This window comes from Euprymna scolopes, chromosome 6 (assembly GCF_053919585.1).
Source record: "Euprymna scolopes isolate OS-2025 chromosome 6, ASM5391958v1, whole genome shotgun sequence".
Classification (NCBI taxonomy): domain Eukaryota; kingdom Metazoa; phylum Mollusca; class Cephalopoda; order Sepiida; family Sepiolidae; genus Euprymna; species Euprymna scolopes.
In genome coordinates this window covers 113,788,508-113,806,424 of record NC_136487.1, presented here as the reverse complement: position 1 = coordinate 113,806,424, position 17,917 = coordinate 113,788,508, and the positions used below count along the sequence as shown (strand labels likewise).

The 17,917-nt window shown below is 33.0% G+C and overlaps 1 protein-coding gene across 3 annotated transcripts in view; it reads right to left on the bottom strand.

The window, feature by feature from the left end:
• Window positions 1-17,917, bottom strand: part of LOC145277888 (uncharacterized) — a 190,397-nt gene that overhangs the window by 97,707 nt on the left and 74,773 nt on the right. Inside the window, exon 1 of one of the 3 annotated variants that reach the window (XM_080129881.1) lies at window positions 16,361-16,500. The exons of 1 other annotated variant lie outside the window; for it this stretch is intronic. The gene's annotated coding sequence lies outside the window, so the exon portion shown is untranslated. Of the gene's footprint in view, window positions 1-16,275; window positions 16,501-17,917 lie in introns of those variants that run through there. One more of the 3 variants, XM_080129880.1, reaches the window with a different exon arrangement.

The following is a 17,917-nucleotide window of genomic DNA, read 5'->3' as shown; positions in this document are numbered from 1 at the left end:
ATATATATTGTATATATATATTGTATATATATATATTTATTGTATATATATATATATATTTATTGTATATATATATATTTATTGTATATATATTTTATATATATACACTTACAATTGTATACAATAAAAAATAAATCTAATTAGAATATAACTAAAAAGGATATAAGAAATTAAGTTTAGTTTGGTCCTAAAAAAGTAGATTTAATCTTTAAAAAAGCTGATGTAAGGTTCTAAGAATAAATATATTTAAAAATATATTAATAAAAAAATCGAATGAGTTTCCAAATGGAGACAGACATTGATGTCATATAAGAAGATCGATCCTGACCACGGCCACCGAGATATAGCCATGCCCCAAAATTCAGTGAAAATCAGCGCTTACGTCTACTCCAGATTGTAAAAAATAAGGAACTGGCAAAAACGGGCGGGCAAAAATAGGGGACATAGTTTTGAAAGCTGATTTATTTTTTTCAGGTTTCCGACTACTTTTTGATTGTATTTGAAAGATTAGAGACTAAATTTAATTTCCTAAAGGAAAAAAAAATATTTGTACACGTGAAAAAAAAAAGTTATGGAAAATGTTTTCATGGCGAGCTAACTAATTCAGCTAAATTTTGAAGTTAAATAAATTCATTGTAAAAATCCTTTAAAAGATAAATATTAGTTTTCTAGTTCTATTTCAAATATAATTAGTAAAGTAAAGTCCTAAGATATTGAATTAAATAAAAAAAAACACCTTGTTTGTGCAAACATAACTTTATTAGCCTTCAAACAGCAAGTAATTAAGCGTTCGCTTAAAACGCAACAAACTAAAATTTTGTGAGCACGATTATAAGGAGGCCCAAAATTTCAGCCAATCGAAACGCTGTTTTAAAATGAAGTCATGATAGTAAAAGGAGGTAGGGGTATCAGATTTCTTTCTTTTTTTCCCCCCCCCAGATGTGTATCCATACATTCCTATTTTGAACGTTTGTATAAATTTTTATCATTTTTTAATTTAATTATTTTTTATGTTCTTATTTTTAAATTAATTTTATTTTAATTATTCTTCGAGATTATATAAAAATTATGTTACGCCGAAAGTTTCACATTCTTGCGAGCAAGGAAATTATTAAAATCTGGCATATAAAAATTATGTGAAATCTATAATTAAAAAAAAAATAGTAGAAATATTTTTGCTATTATAATGTTTTTTTTTTTTTTGTGTGTGTGAAAATATTCAGTGGTAATATCGGTAGTTCGAGAAATTCATTTTTCTTCGAGTTATATCGAATAGCTTTTTTCGTAATGTTCCTGTAAAAAAAATTTTTTTATTGTTATAAATTACGATAATTTATTTATATAAAAAACCAAAAATAAATTCTTGCGCTTTTTATTTACTACTAAAAAGCATAACTTTAGTAAAGGTATTTTTTGTTTAAACAAAATAATACATTTCCACTAAGATTTAAATAAAAATAATGAGTTCATTATATTCCGCGATCATTATTTGATAAATAGTGAAAATTTCATTAAAATTGGTTAATTTCTTTAGTTTTGGTGAATTTTTAAGTAAAGGGAGGGGTCAAAATGTTTATACATTTGGAGCATCAGCATTCATTTTGCATGTACCTATAAAAAAATGAATGCCACCTACCCCTATCTAATTCGAATTGTCTGAAATATTGCTCTCCCGGCCTTCCCATGTACTCTACCCAACTCCAACTCTCGTCCCTTTTCATTTATATCCCTTTCTTTTTTTCTTTCTTCTTTCCTCTCTAATTGACTGCACAAACCCTATTCCCATCCGACTTCCAAGACTTTTCTCTCCCATTCCCTCTAATCTCTATATATTATCCCCACCGCCAATTTTTTGTAACCCTTCTCTTTTTCTTAACGTTAAAGTTAAGCTTTTAACTTCCTATTATAAGATCTTTAAATCATGCTATACGTTAGACATGGCATAATATTTTCTCCTTTAAAATTATAAAAAGCTCTTCAATTTTTTTTTTAATTTTCAGAATCTTCTTTTTTTTTTCTTTTTTTTTTTTGCCTGATGAGATCAATAATGATCGAGACGGTTTGCACATCGTAGCAAGATATTACTGCATTTACTTAAAGGAAATAATATATACAATATATATATATATATATATATATATATATATATATATATTGTATATATATATATATATATATATATATATATATATATATATATATATATATATATACTAGACTACTCGTGACCCGTTGGGTCAGTATGTTATATTATGGAATTAATGTATGAGCAATGACACTTGTGACGTAAAGAAAATAGTTTTTGTGACATAACAGAAACATTTCTATGAAATTATATTAAAATGAAAAAAGAATATAGATAGATTTCTATGAGTCGTTCTGTTTATAATTGTTTATATTTGAAAAACAAACCTTACAGCCATTGAAGTATAAGTGGTTTGCCATATTTATAGGTAAATGTGCACAGAACAGATACCGTAATACTTCAAGTTAAATTCAAATTTTGATATATCTTTTAATTTAAATGCGAAAAAAACAAAAAAAAAAACAATTGGGACGCTGAAAATGAACACAATAAAACGTAGTTTTATTGTCGCGTTGATTATTTATTTCTAACGCAATTTAAAAAAAAAAAGCATTTTCTGTGTTATTTATTTATTTATTTATTTTGGTAGTGTAGAAGAAAATGTATGAATGTTTTTAAGAAAGGTGTCTTAAAAAGTGGAGAATAAATTAAAAAAAAAAAAAAAAGGAAAGCGGTGGGTAAATTGCCGTTGTAAAATGCTCTTATGGTTGTCAAGGGGTTAAAGTAGATTCATTTGTAAGAAAATTGCGTTAAAATAGCTTAAACGTGATACGGAAATGAATGATGTAAAAAAAAAAAGCAGAAAGTATTAACAATTGTTTATTTGGATAATTTAAACGTGAAAAAGAATCTGGGACGCTGAAAATTTATACAGTAAAACAATACGTTTTATTGTCGTGTTGATTATTTAGTATAATATATATCGTATATATGAAACAGGTCGATTATTATACATATTATTTGTAATCACGTTTTGCGTTTGCTTCTTGAAATTTTTTTATTCAATAAATTTAAGATATTCGCTTTTCTAAGGACGTCCGTTTATTCGAACAAAACCAGTTCAGCGATTTGTGTTTATTTTTTACGCTGTTATGGGGTTATGTTTAGGTATGCAAGCGCAACCAGAAGTTGTAAACCGGATGTTGGGTTACAACACCCGTTCCAAGGTCATTTGAGTTTTATAATTATATATATATATATATATATATATATATATATATATATATATATATATATATATATATATATATATATATGTATATGTATATATGTATATATATACATGTTTATATACATATGTATATATATATACATATATACATATGTATATATATATACATATATACATATGTATATATACACATATCTACATATATATATATATATATATATACATATATACGTATATGTACATACACACACACACACACACACACACACACACACACACACATATATATATAAAGATCTATTGGTTTTTTTATTTATTGTTTTATTAGCGATTCTGTCGTATTTAATTGTTTTGCTTACCTAAGCGATGAGGGAGTTACCTGCTCTTGTTTATTTGCCTCGCCCCTTTTTGGGATCTATTTTATTATTATTATTATTATTATTATTTTATGAGCTCACAAGGAGCTTTCACACAGGTCATCAAAGATCTCATTGAATGCAGCCTGTGGTGTTCTCTGGAAGCTGATTGACAACAAGTCTCCCAGATTTCCAGTGCTCTCCACCTCTTTTGATAACATTTGCAAATGAATTTGCATTATTGCAACAGCTGCTTGCCATTGATTTTTCGTTGGTAGTGGCCATTGGTCTTTACTGGAATTTAAGTAGCAATAAACCTTCGCAAGGTCACAATTCTCTTCGCACTTATACAATGGAGGTCTGGTCAGTGCTCTTTTTTTGGGGGTGGAGGCAGTGATGTGGTAATGGGTGGGTGTGAGGGTAAGAGAACATAGGTATACAGCTTCAGTGTTCTTGGGAGGTCTGGAAGAAGGTTGGGGTGAGATGTGCTGGAAAATGGTTTGAGAAAGTGCCTGATGAAGTGAGAACAAGTGAGGATGGCAAGGTAGAGGTATGGTGGGACAAAAGTGTCACAACGACCAAGCAATTGGAACATAATCGTCCGGATTTGGTCGTCATTGAAAAAGTCTAAAAAAAACTGGCAGATTGTAGATTTTTTAGTACCCTGGGACAGGAATGTGAGAGAGAAGGAGAATGAGAAGTGGAGCAATTATGCTCCATTGGCCTTGGAGATAAGGCGTATACATGGGGTTAAAACACAAATAATCCCGATTGTAGTAGGTACGCTAGGAGTAGTATCAAACCGTCTGGAAGGACAATTGAAAAAACTACGAATCCCCGATGTTTTAGGCAGCCTTCAGACCTCTGCTATTGTAGGTCCACCAACATCCTTAGGAAAACCCTGTATCTTTGAAGTTCCTGGTTTGGAGCTGAGACTGACGGAAATCCTCTGGAAATGAATCCCATCCCTTTCCAGGGAGACATTGATAAACGAAATCAGAATTATTATTATTATTATTATTATTATTATTTTTAATAAATATTTAATTTTTTTATTTAAATATTTTTTAAATGTTTTTATGTGCATAAAAGTTACCAATGTACACGTGTTTCTTGGTATCATCCATCATCAGCATGGCTAAACTTTTAACAAGGGTCAAACTTATAACTTCCCAATCTGCAGCCTGATGTTTTAACACCGAGCTATGACACCCTATCAAATAGCAAGCCATCTGGTGTTGCCTGGTCGTAAATATGTTTAAACATGATATATTAGTTCATGCAGATTTCATATTTATTGTTCTAAAGCCAATTCACTATTGATTATTATATATAATAGTGATATCAAAAGTTTAACAAATATACGTGACATGGGTGTCATCAGCTATAGTCGAAAACAAAGCATTTCGCTCTCCGCTGTCATTCACTACTATCTGCGCTAAGGCCACATGCATATCAAAACTTTATAAATTACTCGACTTTAATGTATAAATGTATATTTGCACATGCGTAAATGATGCCCATTAGTTCAGCTTATGTCTGCCAGGTTTCAATTTTTCAATTTTGACTCCTTTGCACCCCCTTTTTTCTTACGGTTAAAACCAAAATCGAATTGCTCCATAGGTTCGAATAGCAAGTTTCAAATCCGTAGACCAAAAAATTGACAGAATAGTTTGGTAGACACCCTTCTGTACACACACACACACACACACACACACGCGCACACAAAGATAATTTCATTTCTATTTTTTTACTCTAAGTATATTACCACTGAAGCATAAAGGCTACTGTGACAGAGCCCGGATTAATAAGGGAAACCTGGGCGAGCAGTTGGGTAGCAAGATGTTTGTTTAGATTACATTTAAATTTCTGCATGTTAGTCAGAGAAAACTTTTTTCTAATAAAAAAACACTGCTTTTATGGAAATCGCGCCAGACAAGGTATGAGGCCATTTAATGTAAGGAGCTAAAAAACCATTCTTCTTTAAGATAAAACACTAGCCAACAATAATTGTTATATATATGTGGCATCTAGGGACATCTACAATGAATGTATGGGATTTTGCTCTCAATCGAAGGTATTTTTGTTGAAAGGGATACAAGCGCACATTCCGTTAAAGTATTATTATATTATTAAAAAAAGTACAGGGATGCAACATTGTGGTGATGTGTCAGGGATTGTAGCTTGGCAGACAGTGCAGTACCTGATAGGTTGAAGAAGAGACAAGTAGCAGCAGCCCAGATATGGCAACAATACTCCATGCATAAGCGATGAAGATATAAGATAACGGCAGGTGTGAGAAGTTTTCTTGCCTTGTAGAGGGAGCCTACTTTGCAGCATGTAATTTTAGGAGGTATCGAGGGGGATTTAATGGAGAGTGTTAATCTACAAAAACCATCCTGGTTTTATTACCTGAAGGTAAAGAAAATAAGATAACACCGTAGTAATAGGCTATACAAAAAACAAATTTAACCGAAACGAAATTGCTTCGGTCAAAAGAGTTCAAAAGAATCATATCCTTATTCGAAGACAACCGATTCCAAAACGTGTAAGTGATAGTCAAGATTTCCTGCTGTTTTTGAAGTAGACAAGAAAGCCATTCTTAACATGGATAAAGGAGAAAGGTTTCATTAATCAGAAGAGGCCATATCTTGCTTGTCCCCGTCCTCCTATCTGCAGAGCAGAAATTGCAAGTCAAAAAGAGCAGACAATTTTAACTATACCAAATCGCACCATAGCTGCAAGTTGTGAAATGTTCTGCTTTTTTCTGTCTACATAAATTTCCGTTAGGACCACCATTTTAGATCTACATTCCATCTTATTTATCTATTTCGACGCATTCTTCATTCTTTAAACACTGTTCGTATCTCCTTTTGGCAGCTGTCCCAAAAAGACTCACTACTCTGCAGTTCATATTCGAGTTCGAGGCAACATATATATATATTGTTTTAATAACTGGCTTCAGTGTTTTTGTTGTGTCCCTTTTATATTCTGTTGACGAGAAACTTTTTATTTTTTGTCAGCTGATTTGTAACCCACGATACGTTCATACGGTTGTAACCTATGATACGTTGGTAGCTCACGATACGTTTGTAACCCATGATACTACGTTACAGAACGATTTAACCAGATTTGGTATTGAATTGCTTCTCACGTCAACACGGGAGAAGAGGCTTGAAGGGAAGAAAAATAGCTGTGAATGGATTTGTTAGCATTTCTCGGTAGGGATGCCTAAGGCGACTAACAATAAACCAATGCCTTGTCCCAAAGGAGAAGGTGATGCCTGGGAACACCGCTTCTTAGAACTGAATTACACCCTCTTTTGATAAAAAGGACAGGGTACTTGAGCATTATAGATTGCCAAGAATTTAATGGAGATTTTCAGAGAGAGAGAGAGAGAGAGAGAGAGAGAGAGAGAGACAGACAGACAGACAGACAGACAGACAGACAGAGGAACGAACAGAGAGAATCTCTTAACCTTCTGAAATTGTGGGGGCACTGTATTATTTCATGCAGTATGTCTTGGGCAAGAATAGCTTGGTGGCGTCCACTCCTCTCCAGGCTTCAGAGTAGATGCAGCACCTAGTATTACCAAATGATCACCAATTTTAATATTGACCAGGCTCAACGTCGGTGATCTAATGGGAATCGGTGTGTCAACATGATTACGCCGAGGAATGACAACAAATTGTTACTTGGTTGAGATATGCAGTACTGATGAGAGGATTCCAATATTTTTCCTGATTCCAAGACAATTTTATGGATTCTGTTCCAAATTTCTGATTCTGATACAATTACCAATTCTGATTCTTTTAAAATCTCTGAATATAATTTACAGAGTCGTTTTTTATTATTACTATTTTCAGACTTCTGTAAAAACCCATGTCATATATGCATATATTTTCACAAACATAAAATACATTTGTAGGGAGGCAATCTATAGATTTTAGCATTACTAGTGTTTTAAAATCAATAAATATTTATCAATTCATCGTTAGTACCAGGAATGAAAAATTAAGTTAAAAAAATAATAATAATTGAACAAATCGTTTTTGGCATTGCAAAATAGGCACAAACTTTTCCGATTTCGGTACTCCCAAAAAATTTCAGATTTTTACGATTCCTGATTCCAATTAATCGTCCCAATACTAATATGCAGACAATTAATTGGCAAACACAAAGTTGGCCAATACCAAGGAACAAGGTGGCTACGGATGTAAGTTTACTTTTGCAGATTCCTGATTTGTACCTGTTTGCAAATAAAGAATCACTCATCCTCCTCCTCTTCTTCTTCTTCTTCTTCTATTTCAGCAAGATTACTTCCTACTTGTTCTAACATTTTGTGAATATACCTAATTCCAATTTGGCCTTCGCCATTCATTTTCACTCTTCCTTCCACCGCACAAAGAATAGCACTGACAATCTAACCACTAACTCTAAACAAGTGGTGTGCAGAAGATTTATTGATGACCCGATGATGCCCGGGACTAACTCTTTCATTATATATTCAAAGACTCAAGTATAAGCCCTATTGTGGAACATTATGAGAAAGTAAGATAGTTTGAATGATTGAATGCTCGCCCGTCACCCCCACCCCTATCGCATGCTACTGCTCTATTGGATTTATTTGCTTCCCCACTGAGCAAATTAGGCACAAGGCTGTTTTTTTAATGTGGAGATAGAGGGAGGGGGGAGGGAAAGGGGGGACCAGCTCCCGAGAGGTGGGAAATGGGAGCTGGATAAGTAACTGTTAGTATGAAGGGTTGCCCCTAGATTGACCAAGGTCAGATATGTGGGGTTACCCCCACATATGGTCTTTGCTAGTCATAGCTTGCAGCATCTGTCGGAACAGATGGTATTTATTTGCTCCCCCACTGAGCAAATTAGGCACAAGGCCGTTTTTAATGTGAGGTAAAAACCAGCTCCCCTAAAAGGGGTCACTCTGGTTACCAAAAATAATAATTGTCCCAGTATAGAGGGTTTCCCCTCCATTGACTGGTACAAATTATCTTAAATGCAGTATCTGTCGGAACAGATGGTATTTATTTGCTCCCCCACCGAGCAAATTAGGCACAAGGCCGATTTTTTAAGTGAGGAGTGAAGGGGAAATGGGGACCAACTCCCCGGGGAGTAGGGGAGTTGGATAGTGACAATTGGTATGAAGGGTTGCCCCTACATTGACCAAGGTCTTATATGTGGAGTTGCCCCCACATATGGTCTTTGCTTGCAGTATCTGTCGGAACAGATACTACACTTTGATCTTGACACCCGGGCCCCGGAGGGCGTTCGGGCTGTGCATGCTACTGCTCAATTCTCACTTAACCCTAGGGCCAGTGTATAAATATCATGTTTAAGCATATTGTACGACCAGGCAACGCCGGGCGGCCAGCTAGTAAATAAAATAAATATAATAATCTCATATATAAAAGGCTATATGTCTGTCTGTTTGTCTCCATATTTTCAAACTCTATCTCCTTCAAAACTAAAAGTCGCCAAGCGGTGCTAGGGGTCTTAAATGATTGGATTTTTTACAGACTGTTCTTTTATAGGTCTTTAGCCGATTAAAATAGTTTTTAAGGGATCAAAAATGGGTAAAAATTGAAAAAAAAAAACTCGTTATACATTTTGTATGTGCATCTTAGTTTATTTTTAATTTTTGATTTTTAATCAATTCATATACGTGTTACGTTGGTACACTGGTAATGTTACTAGCTTTAAAGATTACAGTCTCGATTTTAGCTAATGGCACTCAAATATTTTTTTTTACTTTTGAAATCACGACTCTATAATAATATATACGAAATCTGGACACATTAAAATATCATAGTTAAGCGTATTTTACGCCCGAGCAAAGCCTCCACTCACCTGCTAATAATAAATAAATAAATAAACAATTTATAGGTCTCCATTTTCTACCAAAGGTCGTAATGATGCTTATCATATTGAGGATTAAAGTTGACTTTGGACAAAACATTTAGAAAGTATATAGATATACAGATTTTTTAACTGTCTTTTACATGGCTTGTTGCACTTTGCTATGTTTTTGCCAATAAATTTGATTTGATTTACATCTTATCTTTCGTCTACAAAATAACCCCTCTAAAAAAATAATTAAAATAATAGAAAAACAACAAAAAAATAGTAGTCTCTTCTGAGCAATCAAGAAAAAATACACAATTGTTTGTAAAATAATTGGATTCTTTTCATCGTGTGTTCGGGTAGCTATATGTGTAGCGTTACCCAACACGTTGTAGCCTCAGTCGCAAAGAAGACAAAGAATAGGAAATAACTTCAACTCGCTTTTTCTCGTTGTAACAATGACATTTATTCCTCCATTCTCCCGCCACACGTGACTTTTCGTTACGTCTGTGACGTTTCTCATGTGATCATCCTCTCTAATGTACTTTCTCCTTTTTATAGTCTTTCTTTACCGGTGACGTTATTTAACATGCATTTACATACGCGCACCCACGTTATGTTACATATGCGTCAAAACCGGAGAATCTCTGTAAATATAGAAATTATTTTGAGTTCTATTCTGCGCAAGCACCAAAACAGTTCTTAGGCTTTCAAAATGGTGTGGTGGAACCACACTGTAGACTTTTTTTCTTTTTACCGCTATTAAATAGACTTTCTTTCTATTTCGAATCTCAGCCTTGGGATTCCAATTCTTCAGGGATTTTCCAGAAAATGTTTTATACAGAAATCCCTGAAGACATTCCCCACTTTACAACTGTGGAATATGATTCTCTTTTGATGTTGCTTTATGGAGCCATTTTGTAAGAATTGAAAAAATGCCAATCTTCAACCAAATTTTTAGAAAAAAATTCAAAAAGCAAAGCACGTTCATTAAAAAAAGCCAAATTGAAAACTTGACAGTTTAAAGTTTAAAGGCTTCAAAATCAGTCGAATTTCTGACAGACACAAAAAACGTTGCTGTGCGTGACACATGAGAATGAGCAGTTCGAGTTCATTCAAGTTTTTTTTCCACGCTTCTTTCCTTTTACAACTGCAAAAGTCTTCTTAACCAATAATTGCCATAACAAATAATAATGAAAACCCATCTTTAAAACTCTTCGGCCTAACGTTCATAAGCAACATGGATTGGAAAAAATATATTGAGGACATTGTCAATACTGCCACAAAGAAGATGAAAATTACTTATACCAGAGAACATCCTATATTTTTACAAAGCCACAATTCGCTCATGCATGGAGTACTGTCGCCACATCTTGGCTGGTGCATCTACCACTAGTTTCTCACTTTTAGACAAGGCCCAGAAAGAGTCTCAAATCTCATATGTCCCACACTGTCAGTCAAGCTCCAACCTCTGTCCCATTACCACAATGTCGCATCTCTTTTGCAAGCACTTTAATGGAATGTGCTCCGATGAATCTATAGCACTTGTGCCCCCCTGAATGTACATACCCTGACTAACCCGACAAGCAACAAAATTCCACCTCTTCACTGTTAACGTCCCTAGATACCAGAAAGCCTTCCGCTCGAATAGTTTCTTTCCTTTAAATTGCTAGACTTTGGAATTCCCTCCCTGTTTCCTGTACTAACCTGCAAAAGTTTAAATATAATGTGAACAGACATTTCACTCCTGTACTCCTTATAGTCCCCCGTTAGACATGATCCCAAATAGAAGCCTCTTATGTTTCAAATGGCAATATGCTTTGTTTAGAGTGAAAAAAAGTAAAAAAACATGTATCTGTACTATACAGGAAATGACATCAGAACTTGATCAATATTACAACCAATCACAAAGCTAGAAGAGGATCATATGATAACTAATGATTCGTTTATTGGATACAAATGGTTTAATTTACGTGTGAAAACGATCTAAAATAATCATCTGAACAAGCGAGACCTGTGGAAATTCCACAAGGGACTCTTTCATATGTAATATATAATGATGTTGGCATTCTGTAGATGTTCAGTGTAAATGGAGACGCCCTGATATTATTGTAGCTCTTTTATTAAAACTGCAAAAGTATTTATGTAAGCTAGAAGGGATGCCCGACATAACCCGGTCGTAAAGTACGCTTAAATATGATATTTTAGTCATATTATATTATATTAGAATTAATGTTCTATCCATTTTTATATATTATAAAGTTGCGATTTCAAAAATAAAAATAATATATCTATATAACTTAGGTGCATCAGCTTGAATGGAAACTGAAACCAAAACTTATATATACAACACTTGAGTTCCTTCAGCTATAATTGTTTAGTAAGGTACTGGTTTGTAGGTCGCCATGTTAGCTTGTTTTACTCACGTTAGCCTGGGGCCGAACACCCCAAGCGATGCCTGCTGCCAGTGCCAGGCAGAGTAGGGAGAAAAGAGCGGGAAGAGTTGCCGATTTTGCCTTTTATGTATTTGGTCCCGTGATTTGACAAGCCAAGGAGACGATTGATTTAAATCTCGAGCCGCGAGATTTCACCCATGCTTGCTATCGTAGCAAGTTTCGACTGCTACAATCGAAACCGAAACCAAAGCTTATGAAGAATTCTTAGTAAAATTATATATTACAATAAATGGAAGTCCATAACAATTAAACAACAGTCACACACACACACACACACACACACACACACACACACACACACACACTATCCTATTAATATACAGATTTAAAAAATACTAAAAAACAAAACAAAACAACAAAGCATACTCATAACGTTTTCTTTAATAATTACTATCAAATAGATATTTATGTAAAATAATTTAAACTAAATAAAGAAAAAGTCAAATACAATTTTTGCAAACTCAACCGTTTTAAAAAAAAAGACAAATTAATCAGATTTTTCTTTTAAAACCTCGTTATTTTTCGTAAGTTTACGTAACGTTCGCAAACAGTTTACGGAAATTACTGAACAATAATGAATCGTTCTTTACAAGTTCCCAACGATACACCCTCCAAGGAATTCAAGTACACAAATAATATATTATATAAATTAATCTTATCTATTTATTATAAATGCATACAGCTAGGCATAGGATCATTAAATCGGAATGCATGGACGTGTATTGGCCATTTATATTCTAGTAAAACCACAGTTTAGTGGCCTGGACATAATGAAAAACTGTGTACCAGCAATTAATATTGCTTTATCTTGAATGTTTTTGTTAAAATAAGTGACCATTTCAAGTTAAAATCTATTTAATATTACGCCTGTAATCTTAAGAACAAACTTGAAATGTACACACATGCTGAAATAAGCGCCAGAAAAAAAAATCAATGGAGTCTTCATGCAAACGGAAGTTTGAGATTATTTCAGCATCTCAAGTGTGTTTTTAAGATTACATGCGTAATACTAAATAGATTTTAACTCGAAATGGTTTCTCATTAACTAATATTTAACAAAAATAACAAGATAAAACAATATCGCCTGTACACAATTTTTTTTATCGCATCATGTTTAACTGCGGTTATACCCCTATTCTTAATTAAACACATTCTTGATCCATACATACTAACAACATTATCAAATTTGTTCAATTATTCACTGTATTTACATTTGCTGTTGTCACAATATCGCATTCATCTTTCTCCAGCTTTTTAGAATTTACACATTTTGTTTTACTAAAAGGGTTACCGCTTATCAAGTTTAGCGATAAAGAATTTTATTTCTTAGCCCATAAACCATTAAGCAGTGTTGGCGTGGTAGTGGTGGTGGTGGGGTTTAGTCCTTCTTGGGAATGTAGGGCTTGGCTGTGCCGCCCCCTTATTAATCAATAAGTGGTGGTAAGGCACTCTAGCAGTCGACCAAAAACAAGGAAAAAATGAGCGCTCTGATTGGTTGTTTGAGGTGAAATCACGTGGAACGCCTTCCGACGTCATTTTAAATTTAGAATTTCCTCCTAGATGACAGGTTGTTTTTAGTTTTAGATCTCTGTCTTTAAAGGTATACAGATGTTAAAAACTTCTAACGACCAGCCTTAAGAAAAGCCACCGGCGATTAATTGGAAACGGTGCCCGGAAAACTCGTCCCCGGAAAACTCGTCCCCGGAAAACTCGTCCCCAGAAAACTCGTCCCTTTTTACTAGGTAGGAAAACTGGTCCCTTATTTATTCAATAATGAACCAATTTTCCTACCTAGCAAAAAGGGACGAGTATTCCGGGTATGAATTTTCCGGGTACGAGTTTTCTGGGGATAAGTTTTCATAAATTCTTGGAAACTTTCCTATTGAAAAAAAAAAAAGAAGTCAATTTTCAAGAGAAAAGTTTGTCAAGACGAGAACTTCAAACACGAAGAAGTTTAAAAGGAGAGAGAGAGAGAGAGAGAGAGAGAGAGAGAGAGAGAGAGAGAGAGAGAAATCGCTTTTACAATTCTTGGAAAAGAAAAGAGTTTTTTTTCGCTTAAGTTCTATGAAAAGCCATGAATATTTGACCTTTAAAAATTTAGTCCAAAGCGACTTATTTTTTAAAAAAGAAAGTATCGGGGAAAAGACCGAAAAGAAAGACTTTCGAAGAAACAGTTTAGAAAGACAGTTTTAGGTGCTTATGCACTTATTGAACCGTGCTGAAAAAATAACGTTATTATTTAAAAAGCCATCCTTAACATGGGGAGAGGAGGGTGTTTTTTTTTTAATTATTCTGTACTTTCACCTAACAATTTAATGAAAAAGATATACTATTTAAAAATATAATGCGGTTTAATAAGTGCACAAGCGTCCAGTTTTATATTGAAATTTATTGTATGTTCTCTGTGTTCATCCTTTAACAAAGTAAGACTGATATTGTTGCTTTTTTCATTGTTTTTGTGGTAGAAAAGGCGAAATTAATTCTCGTTTTTCTCAATTTTGTTAGTATCGCTCAGGGCGATACATCGTTCAAGAATTGTCTCTTATATAGAGATTCTCTTTTTTTTTTTTAATGCATTTTATGTTTCTGTGTTTATAAATCGTTACTTAGGTTAATTTTGTTAACCCTGTACTGGGAAACAAAAGCAATGGTTTTTATTTATTCATTTATTTTATTTTTTTAAAAATAAAATCAGATCCTGGATTCTAGATCTATTTATTAGTTGCTTCCATTTTATAGATCTTTTATTGTTTTTCATTTATTATTACCAAAAGACGGATTTTGATAACGACCACAAAATATCATTAAGAACCTTATGATAGGATTGGGAAAATTGATGGGATGGACCAAGCTTGATTTATTAATAGGGGTTATTCATAACAGCAATCGTAAGGTCTAATTATTAATATGGACAGTTCATAACATGAATCTTTTGGTATTGGGCATTCATGCAGTACAATTAACAGCCGAGAAATATAACTAAGCAAAATATACAATAAATAACTTTTGCCAAACGTATTAAAACTCAGTTTTCTATCGACCGACGTAGTTTTAAAATTCTGAAATTGTTTTATTTTAAAATTTATCTAGTTGTTTTCGCTTAGCCGAATTCATCAATCAAAAATGGCGGTCGATTTTTTGAGGAAGAGGTTGCTGATTCTAGATTAAAAAGTGATAAAATAATGCTTAAATGGCAGTCACCTTCATATTTAGGGTTAGCGGTACCGTACGCCTATTTTAAAACCTACCTTTTAAACCTAACATTAACGACCTCCCTAAAAAAATGACTACCATCTTTGACTCATGATGAAAGTAACAAAACTTACGAACAGTTTCAGAACTTTAAAACTATACATGTCTGTAGAAAATTATATTTTAATGTGTGTGGTATAACAATTATTTGTTGCATATTTTGAAGATGGACATATTGTAATCTGCAGTATAGCAGTCATGTGGTAACGTCTTCTACAAACGGGAATACGTTGCGAATAAGCTATGTTTGTGGAAGTTTTTTCTGGCGTTAGACACGCAGAAGATTAAGGAAGATTTATTTATTTATTTATTTATTTTATAAAAATTGTCTAAAAAACATGTAAGGAACATAAAAAAAAAATAATGATAATACATCAAGGTAAAAAAATGAGTCAACGCTAAGTGTTAGGTGAATAGATTCCGACCCAGAAAACAGAACCCCCCCCCCTCCTTTTAGCAGAAACATCACTCCTGAAATGTGAGGACTAGACTGTTAATTTAGAATTTCTGTATTATTATTATTTTCTAATTTTCAATTTCATTGATGGATCGGTAGTGTTGACAATTAAATAATAATAAAAAAAAAAATCTAAACAAGCACAAAACATTTAAAATTAAATAAACTCGACTAAGTTATATTTTTTTCCTTATATTTTTGTGAATAGAAATTCAAACATTTGGAGAATTTTTAAGTAGCTGAAATCTGCAGAGTGAATGAGGTATTGTGGTGATTGGAACTCGTTTAGGGAATAGATCAAGTGGACGATCCCCCCCACCAACACCCACCCACTCGACACTCTACACCATACGCATTTGACCATGTGCCACATTATAACCGATTCATTTTATATAGTTTTATACATAACCTTTGTAAAGCTCTTGTAAAATGTTGAATTGTTGATAAATAAATTAGTAAGCCGTAACCATCTCCTAGATAGAACACCACGAAAGACCGAAAACAAGCAACGTTCGACAAGAAAGTAAGACATGATATTCAAATTGAATCGGAAGTATAATTAGTGCTGATCGCACACTGGACGAGGATAGAGAAGAACAGTTCGGGGGTCGACACTGTGTCTGGATGTGAATACTTACTTCACTAACCTTCTTGGGGGCAGCATGAAAGCAACGAAATGTCCTTTGCAATATAATGTTAACTATTTATAAATTAACAATTTACCTTAACGTTTGGTCGTCGTCGGCAAGATCAATTGCAATGTAAAACTCTGTATACGTCTTGCATCATTTCTTAGATGCGCAGTCGCTATTAAAGACGTCACTTCTATCATTGTGCTGTTAATGACGTCATTTCTATGTATGCGCGAAAGCAGATTTTTACAAAAGCTTCTGGCTCCGATATATATATATATATATATATATATATATATATATATATATATATATATATATATATATATATATATATATAAAGTGTAGTATGGAAATTGCTTCAGACAAGGCATGAAGCAACTCGATGAAAGGAGCTAAAAAATACTTTAAGATAAAAAAAAAAAACTGGCGAATGATAAGTGTTAAATGTGTAGATTTCGACCATGAAAAAAGCAATTCTTCTCCCTTTATCAGAAACGTGGCAAATGGATTGTGAGGACTAAAGAATAAAATGAAAACACTTATTTATTTGCCGACTGTTATCCTCATCTTCATAGTTGCTGTTGTTTCACAACGTTTCAAATTACTCATTTCAAAAGATTCCAATTATAAAAAAATAATATATGAAGTAAAAACAACAACAACAACAACAATAATAATAATAATAATAATAATAATAATAATAATAATAATAATAATAATAATATATGAAATAAAAACAATTCTTCTCCCTTTGTCAGAAACATCGTTTATGGATTGTGAGGACAAAAGTGAAAAATGTGGCAATAAAATCTCTGGAATCGTCCGTTACTGTTCTTAAGATGAAACGATATTAGGAATTTCTAAATATTTATCATACTCTTTTTGTGACGTCATAAGACTGGAAAATAGTGAAGAGGTCTACAATTAGCAAGGGTTTGGAGAGCTTTTTCTTTTTATGCAATAATGAGTCACCTCTCTTTATTTTCTCTTTCTTTTTCGGGGTTTTAATCGTCTTACTCTCCATCCTTTTTACATCTGTATATATTTAAACGCTGGATCTTTTATATATATATATATATATATATATATATATATATATATATATATATATATATATATATATATATATATATATATATATATATATATATATATATATATTAGCTGTATCCTGCCACGTGTTGCCGTGGCTCAATTTGGTGTAATGGAAAATTCTAATAAAAAGAGAAAATGCATGTTTCTTATATTCTTAGTACAGCAATCCACTCCAAAAAGTAAAAAAAAAAAAAAAAAAAAAAAAAAAGGCGAAAATGAAAAAAAAAAAAAAAAATGGTACTCTTGCAGAATTGGATCCGGATCCTCGGGAATTACCGTCAATCATGGCTTGGGCTCGACCAACATTCAGTGGATTAAGCCGAACGTTGCTAAAACGTTGAAACGCTAAATAGAGTTTTTTTTTCCTTATTGTATTAAAAAATGTGAGTTTTTAATTAATATTTGGGTGAATGGGTGGGGGTGGGGTTACTATACACAGATTCGAAAAAGTTGTCCAAAAACGAATAAATGAAAGCAAAGGTAAGGTAAATCACGTTTCTACCTAACTGGATAATTTTTTAGTGTTTTTATTTAATGTAAAATGTTTAAT